The following is a 21,542-nucleotide window of genomic DNA, read 5'->3' on the forward strand; positions in this document are numbered from 1 at the left end:
AGTCACTTCAGTCGTGTCCAACTCTGTGCTACCCCATAGACGGCAGCCCACCAGGCTCCCCCGTCCCTGGGATTCTCCAGGCAAGAGTACTGGAGTGGGTTGCCATTTCCTTCTCCAATACATGAAAGTGAAAAGTGAAAGTGAAGTCGCTCAGTCATGTACAACCCTCAGCGACCCCATGGACTGCAGCCCTCCAGGCTCCTCCATCCATGGGATTTTCCAGGCAAGAGTACTGGAGTGGGGTACCATTCTGGCTACCTAGATGCAAAACAGGAAAAGGAAGAGGGGAAGGAAGGAATAAACAAAGGTCGACTCTCACCTTATACTATAAACAAAAGTAAAATTCAAACAGAGCATAGAACTAAACGTCAGAGCTAAATCTATAACATTCTGAGGAGAAAACATAAAAATTTATTACTGTGGGTTTCTTAGATAGCACACAAAATTCATGAACTATAAAAAAATTTCAAAATTGAACTTCTTTAAAATTAATTTTTTTTAATTTAAGAGGCACTTAAAAATTCAAAAGTCAAATAGCATACTAGAGATAAATATTTTTTAAGTATATCCAATTTTAAACTTTAAATTTAAAGGTTTTTTTTTAAATTTTAAAAACATCCAAAATATATAGAAAACTCTTATGACTTAATGATGAGGAGTCAAACCCTAACTGAAAAAAATGGGGAAAATATTCAAACAGACATAGTATCAAAGAAGAAATATCAGTGGCTAATAAGTTCAAGTGAAGAGGAACGAAAAAGCCTCTTGATGAAAGTGAAAGTGGAGAGTGAAAAAGTTGGCCTAAAGCTCAACGTTCAGAAAACGAAGATCACGGCATCCGGTCCCATCACATCATGGGAAATAGATGGGGGAACAGTGGAAACAGTGTCAGACTCTGTTTTGGGGGCTCCAAAATCACTGCAGATGGTGATTGTAGCCATGAAATTAAAAGACACTTACTCCTTGGAAGAAAAGTTATTACCAACCTGGATAGCATATTCAAAAGCAGAGACATTACTTTGCCGACTAAGGTCCGTCTAGTCAAGGCTATGGTTTTTCCTGTGGTCATGTATGGATGTGAGAGTTGGACTGTGAAGAAGGCTGAGTGCCGAAGAATTGATGCTTTTGAAGTGTGGTATTGGAGAAGACTCTTGAGAGTCCCTTGGACTGCAAGGAGATCCAACCAGTTCATTCTGAAGGAGATCAGCCCTGGGACTTCTTTGGAAGGAATGATGCTAAAGCTGAAACTCCAGTACTTTGGCCACCTCATGAGAAGAGCTGACTCATTGGAAAAGACTCTGATGCTGGGAGGGATTGGGGGCAGGAGGAGAAGGGGACGACCGAGGATGGGATGGCTGGATGGCATCACGGACTCGATGGACGTGAGTTTGAGTCAACTCCGGGAGTTGGTGATGGACAGGGAGGCCTGGTGTGCTGCGATTCATGGGGTCGCAAAGAGTCGGACACGACTGAGTGACTGAACTGAACTGAACTGAATAAGTTCAAAAACAGATACTGCACACCAGTGGTTTTCAGGTAAATGCAGAATGGAGCCACAATGAGGCACTACTTCACACGCACTTGTGTGTGTGCTCGGTCGATTCCGTCGTGTCCAACTCTTTGTGACCTATGGACTGTAACCCACCAGGCTCCTCTGTCCATGGGATTTCCCAGGCAAGAACACTGGAATGGGTTACCATCTCCTCCTCCAGGGGATCTTCCCGACCCAGGGATTGGACCATGTCCCCTGCGGCTCCTGCATTAGCAGGCAGGTTCTTTATCATTTGAGCCACCTGGAAAGCCCTCTCACAGGCACTGCACACCACATTATACGCTTCAGTTGTGTCCGACTCTTTGCAACCCCATGGATATACAGTCCATGGAATTCTCCAGGCCAGAATACTGGAATGGGTAGCTTGTGCCTTCTCCAGGGGATCTTCCCAACCCAGGGATCTAACCCAGGTCTCCCACATTGCAGGCAGATTCTTTAGCAGCTGAGCCACCAGGAAAGCCCAAAAATACTGGAGTGGGTAGCCTATCCCTCCTCCAGGGGGTCTTCCTGACCCAGGAATCAAACCGGGGTCTCCTGCATTGCAGACAGATTCGTTACTAACTGAGCTATCAGGGAAGCCCCCTCTAACATGCACTATAAATTTTTTTTTAATTGACTATGCCACAGATTGATTAAGATTTTGAATAGTCAGAAAGCTCATACACTGCCAGTGGGAATGCAAAATGGCACCACCACTTTGCAAAACAGTTGGCCATTTCTCAAAATATTAAACATGCATTTGCCATACAACCCAACCATTCCCCTCTAACTTACCCAAAATAAAATTTTTAAATTATTTTCACACAAAATGTATTCATAGCATCCAAAAAAAAATGTAAATCATCAAAATGAACATCGACAGGTGAAAGGACAGAAAAAAAGCAAATCCATATAATGGAATGTCATTCACAATAAAACAGAATAAATTACAGAGACAGACACCACCACCAACAAATCTCAAAATATTACAATGAGATGTGATCAGATGAGAAAGAACAGCGAAGCTGCAATGACAGGAAACCAGGTGTACAGCGGAAGGTTTGGAGTGCTAGAAACATCCCATATTGTGAGTGTAGCAGTGTTGGCTCACAATTGTAAATACTCAGAACTCATTGAATCATAACTAAAAATTGGTACATTTTATTATACATAATTTAGACCTCACTAAAGCTTAGTTTAAAAACCAAAACACAAAGACACACACACAGAGTCAACTCCATGATCTGCAAGCTATGTGCCTAGTCATCTTCCTGGAGATCTTTACCTGAAGCTCAAAAAGCAACTCTATTCAAACAGAGATTAAATGATGCTTTTCTCAGCATGCTAAAGAGTAGTTATTGTGATTTGACCTGCACGCTGAGTTTATCTAGCACACACTCCCCAGGACAGTAGTCACTAGTTCTTGGGTCTGTTTATTTATTTATATGATAGAAAAGAAATAGATTTATTAATACAGGACATGTGAGAGATGCAATCGGGCAGGCATGGAAGCTCTGCCTTACTACTGTCTACTTAAATTTCAATTATTTAATACTAAAAAATAAAGTAAAAATCCCTCAGTTGCAGTAACCACAGGTCAGTTGTTCAGTGAGTGGTCAATGCAGAAAGTTCTGTTGGACATCATTATCTAAAATTACTTTTGAGACAAACACTTTTTATTTCAGATTTAAATGAAAAAAAAAAAACAAGATAATTCTCCCTTCTTTTCAGACCTCTTTCAGATCTAGAAAAAATAGAAGTACTTAGAATTAGCACGTGGCTAGGTGACAGAAACTTACAGCTTTCAGCATTTTATTTTGTGTGTGTGTGTGTGAAAGAAGTGGTTATTTCAGAAGGTTCTTGGTTGGAACGCAAGGCAGATTTTCACGGGAAATAACTATTTCTGTTATGCAATCCAACTAGAGCTTGCAAATAAAGGTCTGTGAGATTGTGAGCTGGTTAAATATTGAAGGAGACAAGTGAAAGCTGATGCAAAAGCAAGTTTTGAAGGAACCTCAAACCTTTATTGTCCACATAGACGAAAAATGAATTCTTCTCAATCATTTTTTTTCTTTTTTAAATATCTGAGAGATTCAATATGCTCGCACCAGTAAGAATGCATCTTAACTGATTCCCAATACCATTAAGTCTACGGATATGGATGCTAACAGCTTGAAAATAATATTTTATAAGGACCTTCCATGGATTAAACATAAAAATCAGGCTTAGGTAAGAGTAATCTCTCTTTGAGGAATTTCTAACAGCTACTACCATATATAGCATAAGCAAACTTAATATACAATGATATTTTCATGTTATTATTATTTTTCCATAAGATCTTTTACCAGAGTTTTCATGATAAAAAGACTAGCCACACCCATATTTTCTGTTTCTATGTTAAAACTTTTACTAAAAATTGCTAAAGAGTTTTAATTCAGTTGTTATACTTTAAAAGTGACTTCTAAGATTATTATTGTGGAGACATTCTGCGAAACAATAGTATGATGTTGGGAAGAATTGAAATTGAATATTTGATGCATTTTAGTTCCCATCAACCCACATGTGTGGAGTGGTCCTTATCACTAGGCCGCACATCCTTTGTGAGATGAAGCTGCCCCTAGGAAGACTGGCATTTCTGAAGAGGTATTTATCAAGCTGTGGGATGGGTTTTCCATTTTTATTGCTGGCCATGCTCTCATGTGTTTGCAGAAGAGATAGTGAAATTGAAATTGGACCAGTCCTATCTCTCCATGCCAGCTGAGAGCTGGCAGGCTGGAAAAATTGTGGTGTGCAGCTCTCTCTCTTTTAAAGCAAAGACTGAAGATATCTGTAAGGAAATGTTTCTTAACGTCTGGGAAAAGACAGACACCACCACCAATTTGCATATGTTAGAAGGGCCAAAACTTCTTAACATACCATTGAAGGTCCTCGATGACTGACTTCAGCCTCACTTTATCAGTTCAGCTCCCACCAGGGAGCCTCACTTCCTCAGCATCGCCTTTTGTATCCTGCACTTTCCTGCCTCTTTGCCATTCTTCCTGGCATGCTGTGACACTTTCCTCCTCCAGCTCTGCTCCGTTCATTGAATTCCTTCAAGGAACATCTCCAGCAGATTTGTCTCTAATGAATCTATTCAATAAATTACCATAAAGTGTCATAAAGGAAGCATTCCCTTGTGAATCTATACTTGGTCACATGCAATAGAGACTATCAATCAACTAATGCTTTTCAAAAATGATTTATTTAACAAGTGTTCTATGCCATACACTGGGCTGCACTTGCATTCAGGTACAAGTAATGGCAACAAAGATTGCAAAAGTCAAACAGTGATTTGGACTCTGTGGGAGAAGGCGAGGGTGGGATGACTTGAGAGAATAGCTTTGAAGCATGTATATTACCATATGTGAACTAGATCACCAGTTGAAGTTCGATGCATGAAACAGGGCACTCAAAGCTGGTGCACTGGGACAACCCAGAGGGTGGGATGGGGAGGGAGCTTGGAGGAGGGTTTGGGACGGGGGGACATGTACTGATTCACAGGGACCCATGGCTGATCCACGTCAATGTATGGCAAAAAAAAAAAAAAAAAAAAAACTACAATATTGTAAAGTAATTAGCCTCTAATTAAATTAAATTAATTAATTTTTTTAAGTAAGGGAATTTTTCTCTTTCATAAATGGAATACCAGAGCTGGATTCACACAATGATTTGAAAATACGGAAGATTTAGGCTTCATTTATCCTCCGGCTCTGCTCTCCTTACTCTAGGACCGTTGTGTTCCTAGTAACAAGATTCTGTTCACCCTAGACACATCTTCCATGTTCCTGGTGAGAGAAATAAGGAGACAGTGATGCAATACGCCAGCATAATGGAGTGAGGACCTCTGCGACAGTCAGGACCACCTCATGAAACCATGTTCCTCGACAACAGCTAGCACAAATGGCAAGTCAACCTTTGCAGAACTCTGGAAATTAAACAAAGGCTGGCCACAATCCCAGTTTATTCAAGGACAAAAACCGAACTTCAGTAAAAACAGTGATGTTTCTGGTGCTTTAACTTGCCCAGTTGCCTTCTTCCTCACACCATCTCTTTGGGGCCCTGAGAACCAACAGCCTCAGGACGACAGGAGATCTGAGGAGCAGCGGCCCAGACGCGTCTGGATGGGGAAGAACGAGGTAGGAGCTCCCAGAGCTTCACCCTTGGGGAACTGGCACTTTCCAGCCTGTCTGAAACTCCCCTCTTCCAAGGCTGTTCCTTGTTGGACCTCACTCAGAAGTTGCATGCTCTGAGCAATTTCCTCCACCCATACTTTAGTGGTGACTGTTTAGTATCACAGCTGCCTGAGGAGGGAGTAATATTTGGATGAAACTCAAAGCTCACCAAAAATAGAAGTTTTCTTTAAAAAAAAATTCTCAGGGATGAAATATCCATAGAAGCAACGAGAAAAACCCAACATATTCCTGGAACTCTAGAAGTCTATATGCATGTGCAAAGCTGTATACATTCAAAAGATCCTAAACACTGACTTCGGGAAACTTGAAAGTCTGTGCAAGTGTGAAGTGAGGACCGAGGCAGAGCCGTATACTCTAAACACACTGAAGACAGATCCCCAGGATGAACACAGAGCTTCACAGCAAACACTGGAGACTTCCTGTGTCAAGACATTTAAATAAATCTCTGTATAACCGTTACCTGACCACTAAGATAACAAGGCAGACGCTTCAGTGGTTCCATGTGAGAAAGAATAAACCCTTTATGGAATTAGTTCAGGAAAGCAATTAAAGCAAAAAACAACAAAAACTAAAAGAAAATCAACAATCACAAACTCTGGAGAGGGGCAGGTGGAGACTCTGATTTCCATACTGTGTTCTTTAAAATCCCAGTGTTCAACAAAATATTACAAGACATTTAAAGAAACAGTAAGGTATGGCTCCTGTGCAGGAAAAAATAAGTCAGTAGAAACTCTGACAGCTCTGGAGGACTTATGAGACAAAGATGTTAAATCAACCATCAAAAAGATGTGAAAAAAGAAATGAAAGGAACTATGCCTAAGGATTTAGTGGTGTTCAGTTGCTAAGTTAGGTCTGACTCTTGAAACCCCATGGACTGTAGCCTGCCAGGCTTTGTCCTTGGTCCATGGAATTTCCCATGTAAGAATACTGGAGTGGCTTGCCATTTCCCTTTCCAGGGGATCTTCCCACACCAGGGATGGAACCTGGGTCTCCTGCACTGACAGGCAGATGCTTTACCAACTGAGCCAACGAGAATTAGAGGAAACATTAAAACAAACAGAAAATATCAAAAAATATACAAATTAGAAAAAGTTATCAAGTAGAAACAGGAGTTGAAAAGTGAAATAAATGAGAAGTTCACTGGAGGGGCCGTGCAGTACATCTGAGTTACCAGAGGAAAAGGACAGGGAACTTTAAAATAAGTCAGTTAATATTGTCCAATCTTGGTTCAGACAGTAAAGAATCTGCCTGCAATGAGGGAGACTGGGATTCAATCCCTGGGTCGGGAAGATTCCCTAGAGAAGGAAATGCCAACCCACTCCAGTATTCTTGTTTGGAGAATCCCATGGACAGAGGAGCCATGGGATTTCAAAGAGTCAGACAGGGTTGAGCAAATAACGCAATCCAAATCAAAGAAATTAAAGATAAATAAGATAAGTGAACAGGGTCTCAGAGACTTATGGGGTTATCATAGGTACTGACATTCACGTAATCAGTGCCAGAAAGAGGAGAGAGAAAGAAAGGGGCAGATAGAATCATTTCTAAAAGCCTGAAAACTTCCCAAATTTGATTTTCAATACATTAATCTACATTTCAAATTAAATTTTGTTGATTTTTAATTTAAAAATATTGTAAATATGTAAAGTATCACATATTAAACATATAATTTTAAAAGTATTTACTCAAATATTTGTCTATTTTATTACTATTTAAAAGTAGACAGAAATTTTGTACAAACTTATGTTCTCTATGATACTTTTGAATCTATATCTTGCTCAAAATCTTTCATCATAAGTTCAGAATAGAGTTCTTTTCTTTTAAGCATGCAAGCCATTGCAAAAATGCCTTTATCAATAAAATATTTTTTTTTTACTAATTAAAAATTCACAAAAATTAAGTGAATGTGAAAACACACAGGCCAGAAATAAAGAATGCCTCTAAGGCTTTAAAGAGATGATTACTTCTAATATTTTCTTGCATTTTCTCCCAGCATTTTTGCTAGGAATGCATGTTTAAATACAGTTAGAATGGTACTATTGCTGTATGCAGAGGTTATAGATAAAACAGGAATAGATGACAACTCGTAAAAAAAAATAATATCCACTAATATTTGGCTCATATATATTTTCTAAATTAAAAATATGCAGTGTATGGACCTAATAGAAGCAGAAGATACTAAGAAGAGGTGGCAAGAATACACAGAAGAACTGTACAAAAGAACTATGCTTAATGACCCAGATAACTATGATAGTGTGATGACTCACCTAGAGCTAGACATCCTGGAATGTGAATTCAAGTGGGCCTTAGGAAGCATCACTGCAAACAAAGCTAGAGGAGGTGAAGAAATTCCAGCTGAGCTATTTCAAATCCTAAAAGATGATACTGTGAAAGTGCTGCACTCAATATGCCAGCAAATTTGGAAAATTCAGCAGTGGCTACAGGACTGGAAAAGGTCAGTTTTCATTTCAATCCCAAAGAAAGACAATCTAAAAGAATGTGTAAACTACCTCACAATTACACCCATTTCACATGCTAGCAAAGTAATGCTCAAAATTCTCCAAGCCAGGCTTCAACAATATGTGAACCGAGAACCTCCAGATGTTCAAGCTGGATTTAGAAAAGGCACAGGAACCAGAGATCAAATGGCCAACATCTGTTGGATCATAGAAAAAGCAAGAGAATTTCAAGAGAACATCTATTTCTGCTTCATTGACTATGCCAAGCCTTTGACTGTGTAGATCACAATAAACTGTGGAAAATTCTTAAAGAGATGGGAATACCAGACCACCTGACCTGCCTCTTGAGAAATCTGTATGAAGGTCAAGAAGCAATAGTTAGAATTGAACATGGAACAACAGACTGGCTCTAAATAGGAAAAGGAGTACCTCAAGGCTGTATATTGTCCCCCTGCTTACTTAACTTATATGCAGAGTACATCAAGAGAAACTCTGGGCTGGATGAAGCACAAGCTGCAATCAAGGTTGACAGGAGAAATATCAATAACCTCAGGTATGCAGATGACGCCACCATTATGGCAGAAAGCAAATAACTAAAGTGCTTCTTGATGAAAGTGAAAGAGGAGAGTGAAAAAGTTGGCTTAAAACTCAACATTCAGAAAACTAAGATCATCTGATCCCATCACTTCATGGCAAATAGATGGGAAAACAATGGAAACAGTGGCAGGCTTTATTTTGGGGGCTCCAAAATCACTGCAGATGGTGACTGCAGCCATGAAATTAAAACACACTTGCTACTTGGAAGAAAAGTTATGATCAAGCTAGACAGCATATTAAAAAGCAGACATATCACTTTGCTGACAAAGGTCTGTCTAGTCAAGGCTATGGTTTTTCCAGTGGTCATGTATGGATGTGAGAGTTGGACCATAAAGAAAGTTGAGCACCGAAGAACTGTGGTGTTGGAGAAGACTCCTGAGAGTCCCTTGAACTGTAAGGAGATCCAACCAGTATATCCTAAAGGAAGTCAGTCCTGAATATTCATTGGAAGGACTGATGTTGAAGCTGAAGCTCCAATACTTTGCCCACCTAATGAGAAGAGCTGACTCATTTGAAAAGATCCTTTGCTGGAAAGATTAAGAGCAGGAGGAGAAGGGGACAACAGAGGATGAGATGGTTGGATGGCATCACCGACTCAATGGACACGAGTTTGAGTAAGCTCCGGGGGTTGGTGATGAACAGGAAAGCCTGGCCTGTTGCAGTCCATGGGGTCCCAAAGAGTCAGACTGAGCTATTGAACTTAACTGAAGGTAGGTGGATTGCTTTCAACTCATTCTTCATCCATTTGAATGATAATCAAAATTCCTCTTCAATATTCAGGAGAAGAATAAGTTGATGGACATAACTTCTTTCCCTCTGTCCTCGTCTTTAGAAGACGTTCATACCGGTGGGTTCCGTTGGACCAAAGTGCACCTCCCAATACTCCCAACCAATGAGACACAAGGCCCAGCATGCGCCACTCCAGAGTGCTCTCACCCCCCACTCTGTGCCCCCCGATTGCGGCCAGTGTTCCCCCAGCAGGTCCCCCTTCACTCTTGCTTTCTACTATTGTTTTCTATGAGTGTGATTTTTTCAAAATAGATAGAGATGAAAACACATGAGGAAGAGATGAGGAAGAGAGAAAGGATGCTCTGGTTGCGTCAGTAATCAACACATGAAAAGGATGGAATCATGCTGTGTTCATGACGCTATTAATCTGGTCTCCCTGAGATCTACAACATGCAGCGGGCTAAGGCCAAGAAAGCAGAGAAAATTCATGAAAGAAATACAAATGGGGGAAATAAAAATAAATAAAAATATGGGGGAAATTCCATCTTATTGGTAATTACAGAAATACAACTTGAAACATTGATCCATTACACTCATCTCTAATCTTAGTAAAGATTTAGAGTAGTAATAATTTTGTGAATATGTATTACTGAAAGCAAAGGTCAGTGCAGACTTTTTTTTTTTTTAAAGATTGCACCCTTTAACTCTGTAACACGACTTTCTATCATTTATCATAAAGAAGCTACAAAAATAAATATCATTCACAGCATTATGTATGAGAAAACCAGAGCACCAATAACAGGAAATGATTAAAATGGAAATCTAAACTTCAGTTCTTCTAGAAAATGCGTTTTTTAATTATTTAATAACATGTAAGAATGCTCACTATCTCATGCTAAGTCAAAAAGAATTCATAACCCTGTTTCACACAGTATGTCATGCATAGAGTTACTCCAGTTTTGCTCTCCACATTTACACTGTGTAAGCAAATTTCTCCACCATATAAGTCTAAGTTTTTATATGTGTATTTTCATGGGAGAAAACAATTAGAAGTATATATAATATGTATTGATTGTTTTATGTAACAAGTTGTACATTTTCTTTATTTTTTCTATTTCTAATAGACTCTACTGAGAACAAACTTCTTTTAAAATTGGCATAGAAATAGAATCATAAAAACATTTTATTACTGAGAAAGTAACTAATGAGTTAATGCCCTGATACGAAATTGGTGTTTTGGGTCTCACTTTTAATTATTACTTAGACTTCAAAACATTACTGAGTGTGTAGCACACAGTTAGACATAACCATGTTACCCCACTACAATAAGGGCAACCCAAATCATGATAAGAAAGGGATACGGCAATCATTTTACTCCAAAAGAAAATCATATTTAGAAACTGCCATGAGCGAACTATACTAGACGTGATATGGATAAACTTACAGAAGACACTCTGGAACCATTTTAATACTGAAAGAAGTACTTCATCAAGCAGTCTCCAGTGTGTGGGTGAGAAATCAAGTTTCCCAAAAATCACTAAAATAAAAGATACATAGATGGTGAACATGATGATGACAGAGATAGACAGACATATAGGATGTAGACATTTTTAAAATAACACAAGAAAAGGAACAAAACACAGTTCAAAGTGAAAGACTTATTTACTTTTCTCTATTCTGTAAAGAGAACCAAGAATCAGAATTTCTGAACTTTCATTCTCCGCTGGTCTTCTATCGGCTTATATCTCAAAAGGCACTCCACAAAATTAGCACGTTACTGGATTACTAGAAATCCAGCCTCACATCTCTATCAACATTCCCAGCGTGATAACATGAGTCAGATCAAGAAATCTTGGTTTTCCCTCCAGTCTGAAGCCCAGACAAAGCATGCGTTTAAGAGAGACCTGCATGATCAGTCGTGCTCAGCTCTTCTGTGACCCCATGGACTGTAGCCCTCCACGCTCCCCTGTCTGTGGGATTCTCCAGTGGGTTGCCATTTCCTCCTCCACCAGATCTTTCTGACCCAGGGGTCAAATCCATGTTTCCTGTGTCTCCTGCATTGGCAGGAGAATTCTTCACCACTAAGCCACCTGGAAAGCCCATAAGAGAGGCCTTCCCTGTGCTTATTATCTCCTGGTCCCAGCAGGTTACAACTACCTGGCTTTATAACTCAGAGTTAATAGAAAGAATTATTTACAGGTATTTCCTCCCAGGTTGGAGGGAATCCTGGACCACATTTCATCACTACCCCAAGGAAGAGTAATAAAATAAAAGATGAAATTCTAAATGGTAGAGAAATTAAAAAAAAAAATCTTGAAAAATATCTCTTCTAACCACATGGATTTTCCACCCAAAAACTCTATTTACTTAACTTATGTAAGTTTACAAGTTCTACCATAGTAAGGTTAAATTTTCCACTATATTCCTTTACATGCCTCTTCCTTAAGGGTGAAGGAAGATGGGAATTTTTCTAACACCCTGGAGGTCATGCTCCAGCTACAATCACCCATTGCCTGGACAGTTTAAGTGAACAACTCATTTTGAAACCAGTGTAGACATGATTTTAATATGCTTATGCTTTATTCCATCCTATATTCCCAATGTTGTTTTAAGATTAAAGGTGCTCTAGGTATGTGGAAACAGTGACCTGCCTGATCTCTAATTTACTGCCTAAACCGGACATTTCAGCTCAGCTTGCTTCTAAATATAACTGCACACACATATGTGACATGAATAGTGCGTTTCTCTGAAGATATGAGTGGTGACAGGAGAGGTTTACAGACGTAAATCACAAAACCGGTCCCTCGGGCCTGAGAACTATCACCCTCCTTGTTTCGCTTTGTTTCATTTACCTATTTGTCACTGCTTCTGCTTGGTCTTATCCCACTCTAATAGCTTCATTTTCAATTCCGTTCTTTCTTTCTTCTGATAATTATTCTTGGTGTGCATGCCAAGTCGCTTCAGTCATGTCTGACTCCTTGTGACCCTATAGATTGTAGCCCGCCAGGCTTCTCTGTCCATGGGATTCTCCAGGCAAGAATGCTAGAGTGGGCTGCCATGCCCTCCTCCAGGAGATCTTCCCTGACCCAGGGATCGAACCTGTATCTCCTGCATTGCAGGCAGATTCTTAACTGCTGAGCCACCTAGGAAGCCCAATTTATTCCATCAGTAAGAATACACCTCAAGATTCAAGGTTGTGTCAGAGACGGCTTGCTGATCATCAATCCTATTTCCTTGCATTTTAGACCATGGTCAGGCTATGTTTCCTAGCTTCATATACAGCCAGTGGGAATGACTTGTATATGTTCCAAGTCAGAACCATAAAAAAATATTCTGGGCATAACCCCCGCCCCCCGACTTTTTACAGGTGTTGTGGCTGAACACTGGCCAGCAATGTGAAGATGGTAATGCTTTGGCGGCCTGAGTCCCTGAATGAAATATAAGGAACAGAACATCCTACATCTAGAAACTCTGATGTGGACCCGTGTGCTCTGGTTAGATGAGCAGGAAATAAATTTTCTCTGTTACAGCAATGGAACTTGCAATTTGTTCCTGTATCAATTAGCCTACAGTAAACCAATCTAGAAACTGGTGTTTTGAAGTGGGGTGCTGCCCTAATGAAACCCTAAAATGTGTGCATTGCTGCAGCAGGCAGGCAGCAGGCGTCCAGGAACACCAGAGAGTCTTGCCGTCTGTGCTGAGCTACTTGGCAAAACTGCGGCCAGGGCTAATGTGGTCAGCAGAGTAGTTGGGTCAGATGGAGAGTCGGAGCACTGTGTGTTTGGGCGGCTTTAGGCTGAGCTCAGCAGGTTTCCCAGGCGGCCCTAGTGGTAAAGAATCTTCCTGCCAGTGCAGGAGATGTAAGAAGCACGGGTTCGATCCCTGGCTTGGGAAGATCCCCCAGAGGAGAGTAAGGCAGCCCACTTCAGTATTTTTTCCTGGAGAATCCCATGGACAGAGCAGCCTGGCGGGCTCCAGTCCATAGCGTCACACAGTCGAACACAGCTAAAGCAACTTGGCTCTCATGCATGCAGGCTAAGCTTAGTGACATATGGGGGCTTCCCTGGTAAAGACTCCGCCTGCAATGCAGGAGACCCTGGTTTGATTCCTGAGTCAGGAAGATCCCCTGGAGAAGGGATAGGCTACCCACTCCAGTATTCTTGGGCTTCCCTGGTGGCTCAGATGGTAAAGAATCCACCCATAATGTGGGAGACCTGGGTTCGATCCCTGGGTTGGGAAGATCCCCTGGAGAAAGGAACTACCCACTCCAGTATTCTGGCCTAGAGAGACAAAACATCAGTGGTTTTCAAGCAGAAATTAAAGAAAATACAGAACATCTAAAAATAAAGAAAAGCCAAGTGCTTATGGGCTCAAATAGAAGAGAATAAGACCAATTAGAGCTTTGAGCAAGAAAGGTTAATACGACTCTTCAGTTAAACAGTGACCTCGAGCTGCATTAAACACCTTTAAGATGCCTTTTATTTAAGAATCATGGGAGGAGGAAGAAAAGACATGTCCAGGAATGAAACGGGGTGTGGTTTTCCCCCATGCAAGTGACCAGAAATAGATAAGTCAGAAGCATGATGGGAGGGTGTCACCCAAGAAACTGATTCTGGCCTGAAAAAATCCTGTGATTGTTAGATGAGCCTTGAAAAATCCTTCAGGGGTTAAACTTTTCACAAGCTAGAAGCAAACTGCAAGCCCTCAATCACTAAGGAGGGCATAGAGTAACCTGCCTGAGGGGTAGCCACACAGAAGGGAAAAGAAAACCCTTACAAATTAGAATTCATTTTGTTTTTATGCATAAAAGTCAACCTCCAAACTGAGCCTTTCAAAAAACAAATACTTGTAAGCTCACACAGTTTCTGGGATCAGGAATCTGGAGTCAGCTCAGCCAGGTGGTCTGGCTCAGGCTGTCTTGGGAGGGTTCAGTCACGGTGCTGGCTGGGGCTGCGATAGTCTGAAGGTTCATCTGGGGCTGGGATGTCTGCTCCTGGTGAGGCCCGACCTCAGACCCAGTGAGTCGATGCTGGTGGTTGGCAGAGGCTGTGGTTCCTCAGGCCAGGGCCTGGCCACTGGGCTGCCTCTGGGCCCTTAAACACAGCCACCAGCTCCCCTACAGAGGACACTCCAAGAGAGAGCAAGGCAGAAGCCTCACGTGGTCACTCCTGCAGCACCCCATTGGTCAGGCAGCCCAACCCCATCCAATGTGAGAGAGGGTGGCACAGGATTTGTATTAGTTCTTAGAGAGGCTGTAATAAAGCACCAGAAAGCAAGTGGCTTCACAGAGCATCCTATCACAGCTCTGCAGGCAGGAAGTCCGAAATCCAGGGGTCATCAGCGCCGCTTCCTCCTGGAAGGGAGAACCTCTTCCTTGCCGCTCTCAGAGGTTGCTGGCGATCCTTGGCCATCACTGGCTTGGGGACGCATCACCCAGGCCCCGCCTGCAGCTTCCCATGGGGTTCTACACTCTGTCTTCGGGTCTAGAAATCTCCCTGTTTCCTGTAGAATTATGGCTGATTTGCATTGTTGTATGGCAGAAACCACCACAACATTGTAAAGCAATTTTCCTCCAATTAAAAAATAAGTTTTAAGAAAGTTCTCTCTTCTTATAGGGAGGGACACAAGTCATTGGATTTGCAGACCCACCCAACCCAGTATGACCTCTCCTTAACTTGATTACATCTGCAAAAAAAACTTATTTGCAAAAAAAAAAAAAAAGAAGTTGCCTTCTGAGATTCTAGGCAGACATGATGGGGGCGGGGGTGTGGAGACACTATTGGACCTTAACAGACATGACACCAGGACCTGAGAGTCGGTGAGGACCCTCTGGGAAGGTCACTGCTACAGCCGTTCATGTTGGGGTTTAGTTGCTGTCATCATTGTTACAGTTGTTATTTACCTTAATATTCATTGTTTTTCCTTTTTACTCCTCAAATTCTCCTTGGCAATTGGTTCTACTCCGGTGGCTTTCACTACCAATCTGAAGCTGATGGAATACAAACTCCCACCTGCAGCTTTGATCTGTCTTATGAGCTCCAAACCACATTTTGATTTGCCTGGTTAACGTCTTGATGCAGGATTCCCAAACCTTTGAAGCAACATTTTCTAAACAGGATTTCCTACATAATCCCCACAGACACATGACAAACTACTCCCATTCCGATATATCATCAAAGCCCCTCTAGTGCCACTGTGAACAACTGTTAAATTCACTTCCCTGCATCCACCCATATCTTATTGCCACCACTGCCCACATTCATAGCTGGGGCTGATGGCCCTCCTCCTACCATCTTGCTTCTTCCAAATCTGGGCTACTTACAGCCACCAGCAGCAGGCTTGCTCCCATAAATCCAGAGGAAAAATGCCCCTCTCTTGTAGTCAGTGGCTTCTAATTCAAACGTTTCACCCTGGTATTTAAGAGCCCCAGACTGATGGAGCTCTATCCCCACTAATACAGCTGTCCTTTGTCTGGCTTTATTCGAGTTGTTTCTTCTGCATGAACTGTCCTTCAGAGTTCCCAGCATGTTTTAAGTGATCTCTCCAATTGTAGATTCTTTAAGAAACTATTCCACAGAATTTTTTCTTGAAGTATTCACAGATAAAACTGGCTTCTCCCTTCCTTTAGCTTCAGCATAGTGTGCCTCACTTACTGTATATCTGCATCGGAATAAAGTCATTTACAGACGTGCCTGGCTCCCTGACCAAAGGGTAAGATTTTAGAGAAAGGGGGCAGATTCCTGTCATCTTGCTAACCCCAGGGCCAGTCGGAGGAGACCTCCCCCAAAGTAGAAGTTTGATAAGTGCCTATTGAATATGTGTTGAATAAATTATTACTGAATTATTTTATATTCTAAAGTTACGAGTATTGAAGGCAAACATTCAATTAGGCACAGTTTTCCCATCAAAATCCCATTAAGGCATATTTGTTCCTTCCATTGTAAGGAATTTCAGTGATCACCATCTAAGTTTAAAATGTCAATGTGTTCACTTAGTCAGCACATACACTAAAATTGGAAGGATACGGAGATTACCATGGCCCCTTCGCAAGGATGACATGAAAATTCATGAAGCATTCCATATTTTTCCTGTGTATAAAGTAGATAGCTAATGAGAACCTACTCTATAGTCCAGGGAACTTCACTCCATGCTTGGTCTAGGAAAGAGGGGATATACATGTACATAAAGCTGATTCACTTTGCTGTACAGCAGAAACCAACACAACACTATAAAGCAACTATATGCCAATGAAATATAAATTTTTTTAAAAAAAATTTAACTTAAAAAAGTCAGCAGTTAATTCCATGATGTTAGAGAAAGAAAGAAACAGGGAGAAAGATAGGTACCCTATTTATCATCCTGTAATCAGAGGAAGCTATTGATTCCGAGTTTTTAAGTGCTTTTCAAAAGAAGTTCAGAACAATAGAATGAGTGTGAGCTTGGTCTTCTTTGGTCTGGCTACTTTTCTTCCCCAAGTAATAGTTGATGGAAGATGCTCTGACGGTGATGGGCACTGGAAGTGTTTTCATTCGGTTTCTCGGAGAGTCACCCCTTTCAGAGAGTAGTCCCTGTATTTCTCCCAGTAAGATGTTACCTTTAGCTCAGCCCACGAGGGCATCCCAGACAACTCGGCTAGAATGTGTCAGACACTCGAGAAGACCGAAATCAGACAGGCTTGATCCAGTTTCCTTGTTACATTTTTTTCCAAAAAAGTACATTTTCACCAGAGCCAGAAACCAGGGGACTAGATTCGGAAAATGGATTAGAAAGGTCCATATTTGTAATCTACCTAATGCCTTTTGCTGGGAAATATTACACACTTTACATTTGATACAGCGACAAGAAACATTACCAGTTCACTCCTTCACCCCCTGTTTTGCAGCAGAGAACTCACAAAGTGACTCTGAAGAGCCAGGCTCTGGAGAGGGCTCTCCCAGACACCGAGGCTCCTCGGCAGGCCTGTCTACACAGCTCCTGAGAACGGCTCGTGGTTTCCTCAGCACACTTGACTTCCGGCCTCACCCTCCTGTGCCTGATTCTGGTCCTTACTCCTGGTGCACTCGACCCAGAGAGGCCCTGGGCAAGACGGGCCACCAGGCAGGCAGGCGGCTGCGGACCCTCTGCCCACAGCACCAAGCACCCCTGCCCTCCACCCGGGACGTTCCGGTTCCTCATCCATTTCCTTCCTCCGATTTCCTACCCAAGCCAGCTTCTGCAGGCTCTGCTTTTTATTTAGGAGGGAGTTTTGCTCTCTGACCGGCAGGTGACTGACCGTCCTGAGTCCAGAGCTTTTGTACCTGGAGCTGGCTGGCTTGGCTGCAACAGATGTTCTGAGAAGGGAGACTGTATAGCAGTTAGGGTCCTGTGGAATCCAATCCAATATATTTCAAAGTTGTTTTTACAAACAAGTAGATCTTCTACAAAATTCATCTCATTAATTCACAATCCAGGGATTTCGATCAGCTTGAAATCTGTTTATTAATTCATGAATAAGCCATCAGATAAGCCAACCGCTGTCCTGGGGATGAGGACTGCTATGTGTGTAGGGCAGGTTATGCCCTCTTCTTCAGAAAATCTGTTGCCCTGTTGATTCACGTGCTCACGTATCTGAAGAAGAGACCCACACAGTTCTTGGGAAGGGATTCGATGCCTGTGCATCCCAAAAGTTTCCTGCTTAGCCTTTCCAGGTGGCACATCCCAAGAACTCAATAAATGTTTGGTATTACCATCATATAAGTGGTTGAAGTAGAATTATAGTCATAGTCATATGAACTATTAAAATATGATTGATGCATACTCAGAGAGACAGCATGTAGTAAAATTCCGACAGCAGGGGCAAGAATCAGCTTCTCATACAGCCTGGCCAACACTGAGTATTGTTCAATGACTCCCAACCTGTTATTTGAGAATGTTGTTTGAATTTTCCATGTTTTTTTAATATTAGTGAGGGTGACCTTTACTTTTATCAAATGTTTACTAGTCAATTATAGTTCTTCTTGAGAGTTCAGTGTGCCTGTCCTCTGGTTCTTGAGGTTTTCCAATGAACCCTTCTAAAGTTGATAACATATTAGAATGGCATGCAAGACATAAGCCAGGGGTGAAGAGGCAGCCCCTTTTTCAGCAGCATCTTCAGGAGGGAAAGTGGAATTATAATACCTGGCAGTGAGAGAGGCTGAGACCAGCGAAAGCTACCATTTGTTGAGACCATTATGTATTAACAATAGGTGGGCTTCCCTGGTGGCTCAGGGGTAAAGAACCTTCCTGCCAATGTGGAAGAGGTAATAGATCTTGGTTCCATCCCTGAGTTCAATCCCTGAAGGAGGAAATGGCATCCCACTCCAGTATTCTTGCCGGGAAAATCCCGTGGACAGCGGAGCCTGGCGGGCTACAGCCCATGGGGTCGCAAAGAGTCAGATATGACAGTGACGAAGCAACAGCAGGAGCCATCCCTTTATTCTTCAGACGGAAAACTGAGAAGCTAAGTGACAGTGATGCAAGTAAGGTAACTTAGGCTACTTCGTGAGGTCTCCCTTTCTGTCTTCAGGGCATAAACACACGGGTTCTGGGGCCAGGTGGCCAAATATTGATTCCTGGGTCTATCAGTTACCTGCGCTGTGCCCCTGAGCAAGTCACTTAGCCAGTCTGTGCTCCCAGTTTCCTCAGCTGTGAATGATAATTGTATCCACCTCATAGAATCCCCATGGACAGAGGAGCCTGGTGAGCTGCAGTCCACAGGGTCCACAGAGTCAGACGTGACTGAAGCGGTAGCGCATGCGCCACATAGGATTATCGGGGTTTCCCAGGTGGCTCAGTGATAAAGAACCCACCTGCCAATGCAGGAGACACAGGAGATGTGGGTTCGATCTCTGGGCTGGGAAGATCCCCTGGAGGAGGGCACGGCCGCCCACTCCACTACTCTTGCTTGGAGATTCCTATGGACAGAGGAGCCTGGTGGGCTGCAGTCCACAGGTTCGCAAAGAGTCGGGCATGACTGAAGGGACTTTGCAGGCAGCACACGCACGTGGGATTATCCTGAGGACTAAACGAGACGTAAGGCACAGCAGGCAACAATTTGTCCATTTTTTCTCTCAGTTTGTTAAAATCAAAATCTCTGCTATGAAAGTAAATTTGTCAGTGAGTGTGATCATCTATCCCCTTTCTATTGATTTAAGTAGTTTGAAGCTGTGGAGTTAGGCGAATAAGGGACATGATTTTTAAATCTTGAGGAAACACTGCTTTTATTATTAAGCGATCTCCTTCTTTATTCTTCTTAATGCTTTTCTCTATAATTTTTTCAGATACAGTTAATCTAGCTTTCTTTAAGATAATAACTCCCTGCCTTATCTTTTTACCTTTCTACATTTAGACCCTTCTATAGCTTGCAGTTTAGGTACATAGATAACGCTTGTAAACAGCATGCCGCTAGACTTTCTTTAATCCATTCTGAGAATATTTGTCTTTTAATAGATGAATTTCATCCATTTAAATTATTAAGTTTATTCCTAAGTATGTCGTCTTTTTGTTGCTGTTATAAATGGGGTTTTCTCCTCCATTATACTCTAATTATTTTTTTTTCTGTGTATGAAGGCTATTGATTTTTGTGTAACGTTTATATTCTACTACCCTGATGAATTATTTTATGATTTGAGTTAGTTTTATTATTATTTCTTTAGGGCTTTCCAAGCAAGCTTTCATATCAGCTGTTAATAACAGTTTCACTGTCCTTCCAAGTCTTGTGTCCCTAATTGTTCTCTTTCTTAATTGCACTGGCTTCACATAAATTGCTTAATATTCTTGCTTCTGACTATGAAGAGAAAATCTCTTGTCTCCCCATTAACAGTCTGATGCTAAGATTGAGTTATTATATTGGGATGGCCAAAAAGTTTTTTTGGTTTTGTCCATAACATCCTCCAGGAAAATCCAAACAAACTTTTTGTCCAACCCGATATATTATGATGTTAAAAAAATATCCACCTATACCTTTTTTCTTAAACATTTTTAATGGCAGATGTTGAATTTTGCCAAACAATTTTAAATCACAATTGAAGATACTTGTATCTTTCTTCTTGAACTCATTAGATGAGGAGTTACAGTAATAGATTTCCTACTATGTCTGATTTGCATTCACAGTACACATCCCACTTAGTCATGGTATACTTAGTTTTAAGGCAGTTTCAACCTGCTTACTAATATTATAATTAGTATTTGCACAATGTTCATAAGCAACACTAATCTAGATTTTATTTTTGGCATATCTGTGTTAATGTTAATCTTGAGTCATAAAATGGTTTTAGAAATTTTCATTCATTTTCTACAATATTTTTTCAGCTTTGAGGTTATCTGGTCATCTAATGATTCAGTGGAATTTTCCTGTGACAGACTTCTACGGTCTAGAAAACTTTCCTATTTCTTCTATGGGAATGGATAGAAGCTTTCTATTTCTACTGGGATTAACTTGGATGCATTTTGTTTTCCTAAGAAATTGTTCATTTCACTGAGGTTTTCCAATATTTCCATAGAAGTGTGAGAAATGTTTTATCTTCTTTCAAATTCCTATCAATAGATGTCTTGTGTATTTTTGCTTTCTCCCGTTTTTTCTCGGGGAAACTGGCCAGTGGATTTTCTTCTTTTCTTTCTTTCTTTCTTTTCCTTTGCTGTGGCCCCTCACTCGATGGTGACCAAGCTCACGGCTGCGGGTCACAGCCCACGTGTGCACTCACTTCCTTGAGCCCCACATCTTCAGCCCTGGTGCCCTAAAGCCTGTGCTTGGAGACCTGCTTGGTCTCAAGCTTGCCTGAGGCATTTAACCATAGGAGCAACTTTTTTCTTTTTTTCAGAAGGTCCAATGAATACTTTCAATAGGCTACCTTCAAGTTTAACCATTTCAGGTCAATTTTCCAGGGAAAACAATGGCCCCTTTAAGTAAACAAACTTAAGCCTTTCCTCACTTTTCCAGAAAGTTTACCTGGATTGTTATTTTAAATATTGGTTCGCTTC

General features: G+C 41.4%; 1 non-coding gene across 1 annotated transcript; it reads left to right on the forward strand.

Moving 5' to 3' along the window:
* The first annotated feature begins 16,528 nt into the window (after positions 1-16,528).
* On the forward strand, positions 16,529-16,632 carry LOC138090013 (U6 spliceosomal RNA). The gene has a single exon (XR_011145840.1). It is a non-coding gene; the product is annotated as a U6 spliceosomal RNA (small nuclear RNA).
* The last annotated feature ends 4,910 nt before the right edge of the window (positions 16,633-21,542 follow it).

The sequence above is a fragment of the Capricornis sumatraensis genome, chromosome 13 (genome assembly GCF_032405125.1).
Source record: "Capricornis sumatraensis isolate serow.1 chromosome 13, serow.2, whole genome shotgun sequence".
Taxonomy (NCBI): Eukaryota; Metazoa; Chordata; class Mammalia; order Artiodactyla; family Bovidae; genus Capricornis; species Capricornis sumatraensis.